We start from the raw sequence: 14,755 nt of genomic DNA on the forward strand, positions 1-14,755 counted from the left end.
CAATATTAATCCGTTTATCTCTCCTGGGTGTTATGTTTTCACCGATGTAATAAACTGTTTATACAAAAAGGTAGGCAATATTTAAAAACGATTTTCAGCAATTAAACTGTTGTTATTAATAATCTTTAATTTTTATAGCCTAAATGTAAAACCATATTTTTATATGTCAGCCTTACCAAAACGCCCAGAGGCGAACTGGATACACTTTTATTATTTTCAAGTGGCCATCCCCATCCAAGGAGAAACAATCGCCTGATTTTTTGCCAAAAGATTTGAATCCAGTCTTAATGTTAGTAATTAAGTCACTGAAGTTTCAGTTTGTTTCTGAAAACCAACATGGCGCTGGAAATTGGCAACTGTTTAAAATGAATGATAGGGTTTAACGAAGGTGAGTTGTAAATAACACTACTTTGTTATATATTAATCGTTGAGTTGCACCCCGGTTAAGTTGATAATGGGGAAGTTTATATATATATATATATATATATATATATATATATATATATATATATATATATATGTTTATATACAACGTCTCAGAATGTGACGGCTCTATTTGCTACACTGCTCCATTGGATCAAATTGATACAGGGAAGATATGTAAACGTATAGATAGGTCTGAAAAATTCCCAACGATGTTAGAACTGTCAAATTTGCGATGCAAATTTTCGGTCGTTCCCTCTGCGGGGCTCGAACTTGTACCGCTGTGACATCTATGGCAACACCGCCTAGACCACTCGGCATGCTAGGCTATATTAAAATATAGCTTTCGCTGGCCGGGTCATTCCTCCTCGTAGGATTAATCTAGGGCTGTAACTTAGTACACGATGTATGGTAGTACGGGACAGTTCATTTAGGTGTTACTATGTAGGATAGAGGATCAAATTAATGATGCATGTCACAACAAATCAATATATGTTTATATATATATATAAACAAAATAAAACTGTAACGCATATTTCCAACGTTTCGGTGGTGTACCCACCTTCCTCAGGGAATTTGCTAATACTATGGGAACAAACGTCAAAATTGTTGATAGGGTTTGTAAGTCTCGTTCTAGTTTCAGTTTCCCTTACGGAATTTCTGATATAGAACGTGTTGAAATCCAAAGACCGATCCGGGAATTCGAAACGCTGCAACCACAATGGAAAATTTTATATTTTACGCTTTTCTTAACATTTTTATTTTGTAGAACTAGATTTTTATCATTTTTTATCAGTATTTTTACACTAAAAATATGCTTTTTATATTGAACCCAATGATGTGTTAATGACGAATCTCCATGCATTTGAAAGGTAGACGAGGACCCATTCTCATAAAATCACGGAGTCACGTGACGAGACTTACATACCCTATTGTAACGTTAATAAGATAAAAATAGACAAATACAACGTAAATAGTTGTCTGAGAATAGAACGCGGAAGTAATAATTAAGGGTCTATAGTTACGATTAGGAAATAGAAAGATATTTAATGTACATATTAACATTTAATCCATAGGGTTCTAAAGTATTCAATTTCTTCATCCAAAATGACTCTTGTACTTCTCTATGGCAAGCCAAAGTGGACAAAAATCAACATTTTGTAATATTAGAAAATGAATTTTTAATATTACAAAGTCATTTTTCTTAAAATTAGAAAAGAGTTTTTAATATTAGAAATTCATTTTGTAATATTAAAAATTCATTTTCTAATATTACAAATTCCTGAATTAGTAATTATATAAAATATCACACATTTTATAACATTACAAATTGAATTTGTAATATTAGAAAACGAATTTGTAATTATATTAGAAAATCTGTCACATTTTTTAATTTTACAAAATGATTTTCTAATGTTAAAAAATCGGAATTGAATACGACAAATCTATTTCCTAATATTAGAAAATCAATTTCTTATATTAAAAAATCGTTTTTTAATATTAGAAATTCAATTGAATTTTTAATATCAAAAAAGTGTTTTGTGATATAAGAAATCTAATTTGTAATATTGGTTAATGAATTTTTAATATTAAAAATCTTTTTTTTTAATATTAGAAAACACTTATTTTCTAATATTACAAATTCATTTTCTAATATTATAAATTCATTTTCTAATATTAAAAATCATTTTCTAATATTACAAATTCCTGATTGTAATATTAAACAATCAGTCACATTTTTAGTATTACAAAATCATTTTCTAATATTAAAAAATCTTCATTGAATACGACAAATCCATTTTCTAATATTAGAAAATCAATTTCTAATATCAAAAAATAGTTTTTAATATTAAAAATTCAATGGAATTTTTTAATATTAAAAAAGTGTTTTGTGATATAAGAATTCTAACTTGTAATAATAGAAAATGAATTTGCAATATTAAAAAAAAATCATTTTTTAATATAAGAAAACGCTCATTTTTGTCCTCTGGCTTGCCATACTTCCCGCAATGTTGTTGAACCGTTCACCTTTTCAATTCCTGTAACTCGCATGTGTTTTGCATGGTGACTGTTTTGAATAAAATGTTCAGCGACAGGGTCATTTGTTTTTTAATTTTTGAAAAAATTAAGTTAATTCTCTGGTATAAGGTGTCGCCTGTTTGACCGACATATAAATTTTTCTTGCAATTATCGCAGTAGATCAAATAAATTACGCCTGTGGTTTTACAATTAATATCATCTCGGATTGCGTATCTGCGATCTTCACGCTTTAAATTGTCTACTTTCTTTTGTTGGTTTTCTATTATATTTTTATCGTATCTCTTCTCCCTAGATGTTTTTTTGATTTCTCCTCGTTCTTCGGAACATATTCGTCGAAGTCATGCTCCCAAACCATACGGTATTGCGTTTTTGACGGATGAAGGATGGCTTGAATGCGCGTGTAAATATTGATGCGTTTCTGTTCCTTTAGTGAAAAGCTTGGTTTAGATGAAACCATCTTTAATGGTTGTCTTAATGTCCAAAAATTCGATGCTGGAATTTGAAATTCGTAATTCTGTTTGAATTCTAGGGTGAATTGAATTAGTGTCTTTAGGAAATCCTTTCAAAGATTCTTCGCCATGATCCCATGTTCCCCATATGTCATCCACGTATCTAAAATAGTTTGAAGGTTTCAATTTACAATTCCTTAATAATTAATTTTCCCAAACTCCTAGGTAGGTGCAAGCATAGTTCATTCCTAAGTGTGAACTGATGGCCGTTCCTTCTGTCTGTAGATAGTGCTTACCATTGAATGTAAAATTATTATTTTGTAACACCAGATCTAGCATCTCCAGTACATTTTCCGTTGGTATTAACTTGTTAGTTCTTTCATTTAAAGCATCAATATAAGCTTCTCTTGCCTTATTGCGAGGTACACTAGGGTATAACTTCTTGACATCAAGACAAAATCAAAATCGTATTTTTCGGTAACGGCTGTGATATGTCATTTACCTCTCTTAAAAAGTCTGTTGTATCTTGTATGAAGCTTGGGAGTGATCGTACGTATTCTGTCTATTCATTCGCGACCAGTTCCGCAATTTTCTAGGTATGGTGATTTCGGCCGTTTATGACTGTTCGAAACGGGTGATTCTTTTTGTGAAGTTTCGGATTACCCTCTACTTTACCTGCATGCGATCCTTTTGGTAATAAATAGTGTTTCATTTCTTTTGTGATAACTTGAGATTTATAAAGCTTTTCAACTATTTTTTTAAACTTTGTTTTCATTTTTTTTGTGTCACATCGTCCTTTACTTCTTTATAAGTATTATCTACTTTCAGTTCATTTTCTAATTCATTTGCAATATTCCTCTCTATTTAGAATAAATATTGAAGACGTATTATCGCTCGGCCGTTTCACTATACTATACGATAATTCGCGCATCGCAACCTCCTTTTCCGGTGTCATATTCATTTTGAAGTCCCTTTTTAGTCCTTTTATTATATCATCCCTCGCAGTTTCGATGTAGAGATTCATTCATATATATATAAAACAACAAAAAAAAACTTAATGTAAGAAACAATGTGCAATTCATATTCAAATTATATACATCCGGTTTCAATAAACATACATGTACATATATATTTGTCCGATTTTGCCTATTGTTGACTACTCGTGATTGGATAAAGCTTTTCGTCCAAGTAACCGAAGCAGCAAACGAGAACCTATTCGCCATTGATGAAATATGCAAAGGAAGACCCTAAAAGGAAAATCGACCCCTAATGAAAACCAGATCATGGATTGTCATCGAATGATGAGACTAATCAGTTGAGACAATGCACTCCAGCCAAGTGTGAAATAAATCAACTTGTGATTTTTCCTTCTTTTCGACAATTTCTCCCATTATGTTCTTTGTTGTGTGTGTCTGTTTTCCATTTCTGGTCTTTGTCCTTGGATTACATTCTTTTGATTACCGCTGTAACCTTGGTTCCCTTGATTACTCTTTCCCAACCCACCTAATTGTAAAGCCATGTCTAAGGAGGTGGATTTTGTACTGCGGGAGACAATTTCAGCAGCCTCTACCTGCTGCATATTTTCGAGTTTACTAATCAGTAATTTTGACAATCCCATATTTCATCTCCATACTCAAGGATAGGTAGCACAAAGGACATGTATATTTTTTTTCAATATCTATGTCTATCTACTAAGAATTCATACTACCACGATTTTTTTTGTTTCAGAGAGAAAAAAGATGTCTACCTATTCCAGTGATGACGAAGAAGAGACAGGGAGCGACTTCAGTGAGTGCTGTAATAAATAAAGTCATAAGCGCAAACATATTCTATCTATTGGCGGTATTTATTGTAAAAATGACCCTGGAAAACATGCAATTGCGTATAGATAAGACACTTTATAAATGCATACTAATAGCACACTTAAAAAAAAAAAAAAAAAAAACAAAAAAAAAAAAAAAAACTCTCGATGATATTTTCCGATAAACAAAATCAGCTGCACTCTCTATTGATTTAAAACCGTTTCCACCACCGCAGCCTGATCCGAATGTTATGTAAAAATAATAATTTTGACCCCATCGATCCATTTTATTTCATTGTAATTTCAGTTTCTTTGGACGATTTCAAAGATTGTTTTTTTGCCGAAGAAGGTTAGTTATGACTTACACCTCAACAATCACTTAACAACCATTGTATATATATATATTTGCGATGCAAATTTTGGTCGTTCCCTCCGCGGGACTCGAACTCGTACCGCCGTGACATCTATGACAACACCACCTGCACTAAGTCCAACGCCCTAGACCACTGTATCAATTTGATCTGATGGAGCAGTGTAGCAAATAGAGTCGTCACATTATGAGACGTTTATCTATATAACGGAAATTGTGAAAGGCGACAAATGCATTTGTGTAAAACTATAGTACAAAATAGTAAATGAAAGCATAACAGAACGTCGTGTCGGAAATCGATCGTAAAAAGAACAACTTTCTTTAGAATAATCGTTTTGGAGCGCAATTCTGTTGTGACGTCACGAAAGTTTAAAACCTATGACCTCTTCATATATGAATCTTCGAAATACTTTATTTCCTCGTGACATGTGCTCGTCACAATAGTGATTATTGATACAAGCATCCCCAATTCAATCGCTTATCAAAGTATCAAAATACAATTGATAGCAAAGAAACAAACATGAAACAAAAAATTATGAACAGTTTGAAGGCAAATGCATTATGCATGCGAATATATTAAAATAATAAATTGTTTTATAATGTTATATGTACGACATAGAAATGTTAACAGACAAATCGAACACGGCTTTGCGCAATTATACAAAATATCATTTCTGCTATGATTAAATGTAACATTCTGAAATGGGTTTGACTTGAAAAACCAAATCACTATCATATTAATACGTCATTAAGTTGAAAGGCATGGAGGACATAACACAGTTGTGAGCATAAAATATTCACACGAAGAACAAGTATAACGAGAATAGTTATGGTGTATATGTCAAGGAGAAAACAACCCCACCGGATTGAAAATTTCAGCCCAAGGTCACCAATGGACGACGAGAAAACCCTCATACCGCAGGACAGGATGCAACTGGCCCCTAAATATTATTTACACACAGCTTCAGCTAAAGAGTTGCACCTTTATACTCAAGTAACAAAAAAAGGAACTAAAGGTAAAAACGAGACAATTCACACGAAGGCGCCAGACACTCCTGATTTGCGACAGGCACAAAAATGCGGCTGAGTAAAAGTACTTTGGCGTGATCACAACCCTCCCCCATTGTAATCTTACCACTACGGTAATAATATTACACATTTAAACACACCATAAAGTCAGGCAAAAAGGTCTGAGTCTCTTATTGCAACCGAAATAAAGAAACTGAATATAAATTTAACAAATGTTCAAACTAAGGGCTGCTAGCAATTAACTGACATGCCAACTCCAGACCATTTTAAACCCACAAAAATAATGTTCCAATAGTATGTAAAATCAATCCCAATTCTCGTGGGAAGTTGAGAATTACGGTATATCATAAGTGATACAAATAAGGACACAACTAATATAATGCCAACACTGCTTTTAAATATATTTTAGTGTTTTAATTTCTATTTAAATGTTAATTAAAAAAATGCTATATTAAATTATTTGACCACAATATTATAACTATATCCCTTACGAATTAGCCTATTTAACGATAATGTTATCTGATATGGTGAGCTTTCCGTGCTTTGTGTATAATAATAATACATTAAAACAAAGGGTGAGAAATACCCGCACGTATTAATCCTTTACAAGTATACCTGTATTGGAGAGTGAGCTCCATGAAAACATTGTGATTGCCTTCACGAACTTGTGATATCGAAAACATTAATGTAATAATTCCTCAGTTATATAAAAATTCTTTTTTTTTTTTTTAAATCCGAAACATTTTTAAATACGAGCAAATCGAACCAATTAAGATATGTAAACACCATATGATGGTGAAAAGGGAAACACACCATCTGAAAACGGATAGTTGACATTAGGTAATGAAAAATCATCCCTTTTAATGTGCATTAAAAAGAACTCAAAAGTACACATAGACACAGACGCTCTTTTCTTTGTAAGTAATAGTTACCCATTTTCTTGTTTTAATTGAGTTAAACCGTAACAATTAAAATGGAATGTGAACTCTAGGGTGCAAAAAACGAGACAAACGTAGTACTTCGACAAATCAAAAGCCATCCTTTTGTATGCACGAAGTACATACACTTGTTGCAACATATTTTTTCCTTACCAATTGATTGCTGTTTTGGAATGAAATATTGTATTGTGTACAAAACGAGTAAGGTTATTCGAAAAAAAAGCCACCACTCCATGCTGTATTACCGACGTCCAAAACAAATTCTATCAACTGGGAGGGCTATCATGTACCGACTCTAAACAGTATATTTTAGTGTATGAATAGTAACAAACCTGTACTCTTACAAGTGCAGCATTTATGTTTTGTCTAACGGCGTTTTGTATTTCGCCATCGATTTGCATTACCTGTCTTCCAGATCGTACCAGAGATCAATTGCCTCAATCTTTCTGTCATCTAATTCTGTGCGTTTACAATACTACTTCCATCAGCATCTGTGGTGATTCTAGTTTATATAGACTAGTCTTGCACAGAAAGGCTACATTTCATTTCTGCTTGTTATTGAACCTCTATGTATGGCCATCAATAACCCCCAAAAATAACTACTTCATTCTTCTCAGTGTGTGCATTCTATCTCTGTTGCGACAATGCAGCTTCTAATTAATATAACATTAAGTTAACAAACTTAGCGGTATATAATGAAGTGAACGTGCAATTAATTAATCCGGTATATCTTCTGTAAATCAGTACTTTAGTTCGTTTTATTTCTATGAGATAATGAGAAAAATTCTAAAAATCAGAGGCTGGATCGAATCAAGAAATCATGTATCCATTATTTGCTATTGACCATATGTGTTCTGACACCAATTTTAAAAACTCCCCCCCCCATTTTTTAACCGATTTATTCAATGTATGAGCTGGAGTTATAGGTAAAGGTGTTAGGAAGGTGAAGGTAAATATAAATATCAATAAGAGGTCAGGTTCTGATTTTAGTCATGTAACATGTTTTTTTTTTATCAAGGTCAAGGATAGACCGAACTCCTGAAACTAGTTTAACTAGTTTGATCATTATATATGCGAATAAACTTTACTTAAGAATTTAAATAATTTTGATTTATAATCTTACTATTTGTAAAATGGAATATTGTAACTTAGGCAATACATGGTGTATTAGCTTTTTTATATTGTAACCTAATTTGTTTAATTTAGCATGTATTTATTAAATGTAAATTTTGTGACCGTTTTATTACTAAAAAGAAAAAAAAAACACTTGCAATTTGTGTGACCTGCCCAAAAGCTCTTGTCAGTTTTTTTTTATGTGACCTGCAAACAAAGCTTTTGTCAGTTTATTTGCATAGATGTTTTTTGTTTTGTTTTGCTTTTTAGCCTTTGTTTTCGTTTGTATTTCATTTACATGATTTTTGGACCTCACTTTAATAGCAATTTCCCTTGATTGAGTAATATTTCTTTTATACCAAATTTATGTTTTGAGTTTTACCTTTTGAAATAAGACAAAAAAATGAAAATGCTTAATTTCCATTGATTGAACAGTCCTCGGTCTCATCCACTGAACTGTCAATGTCATCATTGTTACTTTCCAGATTGAATACCATTCGTATCAAGTTCTGTTCTTCTGGATATTATCTTGGACCCAGATTTTGTTCGACTTAGTCTCTAATATGTTCACAAGCTTTTCTCCATTGTTCTTGAGGGATATTTTAAAATTTAAATTCACTTAACTGTTTCATGTCATTTTGGTTAAAAGTTGAGTTTTTCTTCCCAATATATTCCTTAAAAATGCCCGAGATTAACTCTATATGGTTTAGTTCATAGTGATATGGTAGCATACTTAAAACTGCAAGACCATTTCTTTTTAAAAACTTTATAGATAGGGACACTTTATCAAGTTTAACAAAATTGTAAAAAAATGAAAACAAAGAAAAGAAAACAAAACAAAACAAAAAATAAACAACAACAACAAAATAAAAACAACCCCCTGAAAACACAAAAAAAAACAAACAAACAAAAAAGAACCTGCATATGAGCATATGAAATAACAAGACGTTGTCATTTTCCCAAAGGAATTTTTCTATCTTTGGTTGGGTCTTCAGATGCTCTCTGATATTAAGCAGAATGACAAGTGTCGGACCAGGTGTGTCATCGAGATAAACAACAACAAATCCTACTTCTTTTTTTTTCTTTTATTTTCTCAAATAAAAATATTCTTTTGTAAGCTAAGTCTGTTTTTTTTTATCTACAAAGGCGGATCTATTCTATATGTACTTAAAATCAAGCTCATGTAAAGTTTTACAGAGTTTATTTTTGGAGACACCAATGTCATGTTCCTCCCCTAGTAGAGAGTTTAACTCTTTTAAAATTACACACTCATTTTGTGCAAATAGCCTAAAACACGTTTTTTTTTACTTCATGTCAAAGTTATCTAAATAATTCCTTTTCGATTTCACACATTGTACAGAATTCTTCAAACAATTTTTATTTTGTCCTGAATTCCTGGAATTAATAAAATTCCTAAAGCAACCTGGTGACAAATTAAAGGAAAAGACCACCTTTTCATTAGGTTAGGCTCTTATGATAAATCATACCCACGTAAACAAAAATAAATAGCCTTTAATGCGAAATGCGCTTTTATAAAATGCTCAAGGCTATAGAAAGTTCGAAATCCTTGAAATATAAGTGGATAGCTATCTTGCAGAACTCCCCTATCTGATGGAAGATCATAGTCAGACTTTACTGATTTTTATCGATAGCTTCCGATTGCCTCGTGACGTCACTAAGTCGGTTTGGTAATGATTCAAGTACGGCAAATAATATGTAAACAAAGAATATTCCGTAAATATTTCTTTATCTAATCACCAAATAAATGATGACTTGTCCAGCCTTCGATTGTACGAATGATAAAAGAAAATTATTTTAAAAGTATTTTTACCAGCAAGATGAATATTCTTCGGAAGTAGCTATAAGATTTTCCTTAGACAAATACTGGTCATCTGGCTGCAAATCCCATTGTTCGTCAATGATGTCTGACATTTGCTTACATGTTGTGCCACAATCTCATCTTATGTTTATTTTGGGTTGCAATTATAGGGGGAAAGTGCCACATTTGCGATTTCATCGGACACCGTAATCAATTTACCTATTTATTTTCACTTTACAAACCGAGTTCGTGACGTCACAGTTCAACCGATCATGGTGGTGCCCATAGGTGCGGGAAATTCTAATTTCCTAATTATTTATCTCGATTAATTAGTTAATAAGGGAAATTATTTTGTTTAATTTAATTTTCATGAATATGTAACAGGTTAGTTTCGATATTTATAACTTGCACAATAACATAGTCTTCTCCTTTAAGGCAATGGCCAGTTTTCTCAATCACATTATTCCAAGAATAAAATGGAGCCCATTGTTTGGATTCAGACACAAAATAATCATATAGTTGAAAAATAATTTTCCTTTTCTCCTCAGATATTTTAGGAGGCATGTTCAAGAGAATTAAATCAAATATGGACTTTTCTGATTGGCTAAATCTTTAAGACCAAGTGATGCAACTTGGGTTTTTCATTCATATATGTAACAGTAATTTTCTCTTGCTTTTTAAAATATCACCATCAATTTCTAACACTCCCTTACCATCTACTCATGATAATTGATCTTTTAGAATACAGTTTAATCTATCAAATACAAATTAATACAGTTTATTCAGCTATGACCCCAGCATCACATATTCTTAATAGGAGAACTGGGTCCAAAAGTTCTACCGGATTCATAAAAAGCATGTTCATTATGAACAGAAAGTACAATAAATGTATTTATGCATGTACAGGGAAAATACAGATAATTCTACGTGGAATATAATCTGCTATCTAATTCAAAACATATTACTTGTACTAAAAAAAATCATTAAAGTTTGTAAATTTCAAATAATGTACATGTACCAACTGTACAAAATTAAACAAGATGCTTTCATATTCAAATCGGACTGTTCTCTTGCTATTTGACCCTTGAAGTTCAGTTTAAATATAAACAGGTCACACGACAGACCAAAATTACAACCTGACCACATGTTAGTTTCTACATTTTCCTTGGCTGACTATTACTTCTACCTACTCATTCCCACTCATAAATTTGACAAATGGGTTAAAAAGTTAGCATGAATGGAGGAAAAGTTTTTTTGTAGACAAAAACTGAATGGATATTCATAAAATCGGCATGAATGTCATAAGACCCTTTCTAAAAGAAACAAATTCGACAATATCTACCATTAACCTTCAAATTATCTGATCAAATACTTAAATTTATATTATCTAGAATATTTTCACAATATAACATTTTATAAGAGTGGTTTGTCTGGAAATTGAGTTGTGTATTTGAATGCAACTGAAAATGCTAAACACACACACTATTGAAGTTAATGTGAATGGTAATTACAGGATGGATCTTCTTACCATATGTATATATAATTTCAGGAAAAGAAGTGGGTATTGTTATGGTCGGAAAATCTGGTGTAGGTAAAATGCAACAGCTAATACCATATTAGGAAAAACTGAGTTCAAAGTTGAAAGAAAGGCAGACGCTGTTACAGATATTTGCCAGTTTGGAAGAGCTGTTCGCAATAACAAGAATATTTTGCTTGTTGACACTCCTGGACTCTATTCAACAACGGAAGAAAATAACCAAGAACATGTTCGAAATGAACTAGACCGTTGTATACAACTGGTTTCCCCTGGATTTCATGCAGTTTTGTTTGTTCTATCTACAACAGGTCGTTTCACCGATGAAGACAAGAAATGTTTTGAAGATTTCTTTCGCATTTTCGGTGAAAAGTTCTATAAATACACCATTGTCGTTTTTACACATGCCGACATATTAGAATCGGACGAAACATCACTGAAAGACTATGTCGGAAACAACGCTATTTTGAAATCTTTCCTTAAGAAATGCGGAAATCGGATGGTTGCGATTAACAATAAAAGTACTAGCCAGTCTGAAATCCAGTTGAATAAATTACTATCGGTTATTGATGAAATACAAAAGAATACCAAATCATACTACACAAACGAGGATTTCAAAAAGGCAGAAGAGGCTTTGAATCAACTTGACGGGACAAACCAAAAGGTCGTTATGAAACTTCTGTCAGCCATGAAAGAAAAGTATGAAGAAAAGTTTAAAACCATGAAACGTAATCATGAAGAAGAATTAAAGAATACGAAACGAGAAGTTACAAGATATGGCATTAATAAGGAAAAAAGATTGATGTCTTGGTGAGCATTTTAGTTATAACTTGAACTACTTGTATGTGAAATATTATTAAAATTCGGTGTCGCTCCCTCCCTGATCTTATTCACATTATTACAAAGCAACATAATAAAGAGAGGAATACATTATGTGTTAGACAATCATGTAGGCATACAAAAAACCCCTAAAACAGGAGATGATTATGATCAGAGGGATCATAAAGGGCCAAACAGTTTCGAAATTGCAGAAGTTGTATTCAGCACACCAAATTTCCCCGAAAAAGGAAATTTCGTCTAAATCTAGACATTCAGATTTTGCGGGAAAATCGATTTCCATGGAAACAGCACCTTTTGAATCGTCTCGAAACCTGTCATTTCAACATTTTATTTCCATCTTAAAATCCAAATTTCATTCAATAGGTACAGTTTGAAATGTCAGATGTTTTTATAGAAACAGCGAATCTCGAATCATCTTGAAACCTAAACATATAGACTCAACATGCCGTTTTCACCCTAAACACCAAATTTCATGAAAATCAAAGCATTTTGAAATTTAGGCGTAAAAATCCGTTGCCATAGCAACGCGCTACATACCGTTTCCGTTTTTTTTATTTTGTGAAATCTTATTTGGCTTGTGGAACTCTTTCGCTGTAATCAAATGTGTACTTTTTTGAGTTTCTTGAGACTCCGCTTTACGGTTTCTGTTTGCAATGTAATCGATTATCTCCAAATCTACACGGTTATGCACCTTGCTCCCGAAATAAACTTTTATGTAAGAGGTTATTTTGTGTAAATAAAAACTATTTACATGTAACTTGAAGAAAAAAAAAATAGTGATATTAAACAACTAGCTGTTACTATTTGGTAACAAAATATTATTCTTACCATAGAGACATTTTAAGAATAAACGTGTCCATGTTCCTATCTCAGCAAAACTCAATACCAATGCCTTTCGAAATGAGTTGCATTTGTTTAATTATATAAACTGTAATAATAAGACGTGTTTTGGTAAGTAGTTCTTTTTTTTACATAAATTTAAAAGTCTGTGATTGTAACGCTAATACTATTTTCGTGAAATCTTTTTTACAGTGTTATTCAGTAACCAAATGTATGGGTACGACGGTATGGATATCTATAATACATCGGCATTTGATTGAAAACCTCTTATATTTGTTGTTCATTTTTTGTGTATATAAAATTTAGTTTAAAAATGTGGAATTCGTGGACAAAACCCAGCTAATAACAGCTCAAAGAATTGAGACGAACGTTCAACGTGATTCAGAAGTGTAAGCAAGTACTGCTTCTAGGAATGGAAGAATTCAATCAACTGCAACTTCTCTCCGGTGTCCCAGTGCTGTCAGTTATGCTAACTTTCTTGCACTGGGATATTTTATTCTTTAATTATGGCGCTGGTTTGCTTTATATGTGAACTATGTAGTATATGTATAGTGATTTTTTGTACTTAGTTTCTTCTGTGAAGAAAAAGAAGCGGTACGTGCCGTAAAAGCGTTGAAAGCCCATAATATATAAGAATTTTTTGTTTTGTCTTTTTTCGCACTTACCCATATCAAACATAGAAAACCAAGTAACCAGTATGTAAGTGTGCACCACTGACATAGCAACATAATAAGGTTACAGACCACCAATTCAACCAATGAGCATTTGGAACGTACGCAAAAATAGTCCTACGCAGAAATTACCCCTGTTCCTCATAGTGTTGTGAAAAAAGTTCTCATCTTATTTAAAAAATTTAAACAGTTTCTGGAAGGAAAAACATTTCTGTACATTTTATAGGTGCATTTTGCTTCTTGTGATGTGAAGCCTAATCTCCATAATGATTTTTAAATATACCCCTATCTTGTGAAAACGCTAGGATTTCCCATGCTATTTATAGACCCTTCACTTCCGATGACCAGTACTGCACTGCAAGTCTGCTAACCCCACATGCCATTCTGAGGATTGTGAGCTGACATATGTAGAATCATGCTGATATATAGTCTTCTGCAGGTTAAAATTAAGGTAAAGTCCAGAGAAGCCATTGAATATTGTGAAATTAGCATAGAAGCCTATGGGAAGTGGAATTAGTGGTTTTTAGCCTATAACACAGAAAATTTGCTTTAATTTGTTTCAATAAACATAACAAATAGTATAACAAACCCAATTGTTCTATGCACTCACGGTTAATTAATTACGTTGGTGATTTCATTAATTAATTCATGCAACTTCAACTGATTATTGAAAATAAATAAATTAATAAATAATTATAATGATAATTGTTAATAATTATTATGCTATATGTTATTGTAGTGTCATATATACATATTTGTCTACAAAGATGTAAATGCATTATATACATTCAATAAAATATGACAAACATCCAGCTACACCTGGTTTTAGAGACGCTATAAACTCACATTACTTAAAATACATATCTCAAGTCTGAATTCATAAAATGC

At 32.2% G+C, this 14,755-nt stretch overlaps 1 pseudogene across 1 annotated transcript; it reads left to right on the forward strand.

Moving 5' to 3' along the window:
* The first annotated feature begins 244 nt into the window (after nt 1-244).
* LOC148613895 (uncharacterized) lies at nt 245-13,884 on the forward strand (annotated as a pseudogene). The gene is made up of 5 exons (XR_015923501.1): nt 245-388; nt 4,641-4,700; nt 5,021-5,062; nt 11,532-12,326; nt 13,389-13,884. The product of XR_015923501.1 is annotated as an uncharacterized LOC148613895 (transcript).
* The last annotated feature ends 871 nt before the right edge of the window (nt 13,885-14,755 follow it).

Source organism: Perna viridis, chromosome 6 (genome assembly GCF_037379345.1).
Source record: "Perna viridis isolate PV_CMFRI_1.1 ecotype Kerala chromosome 6, ASM3737934v1, whole genome shotgun sequence".
NCBI lineage: Eukaryota > Metazoa > Mollusca > Bivalvia > Mytilida > Mytilidae > Perna > Perna viridis.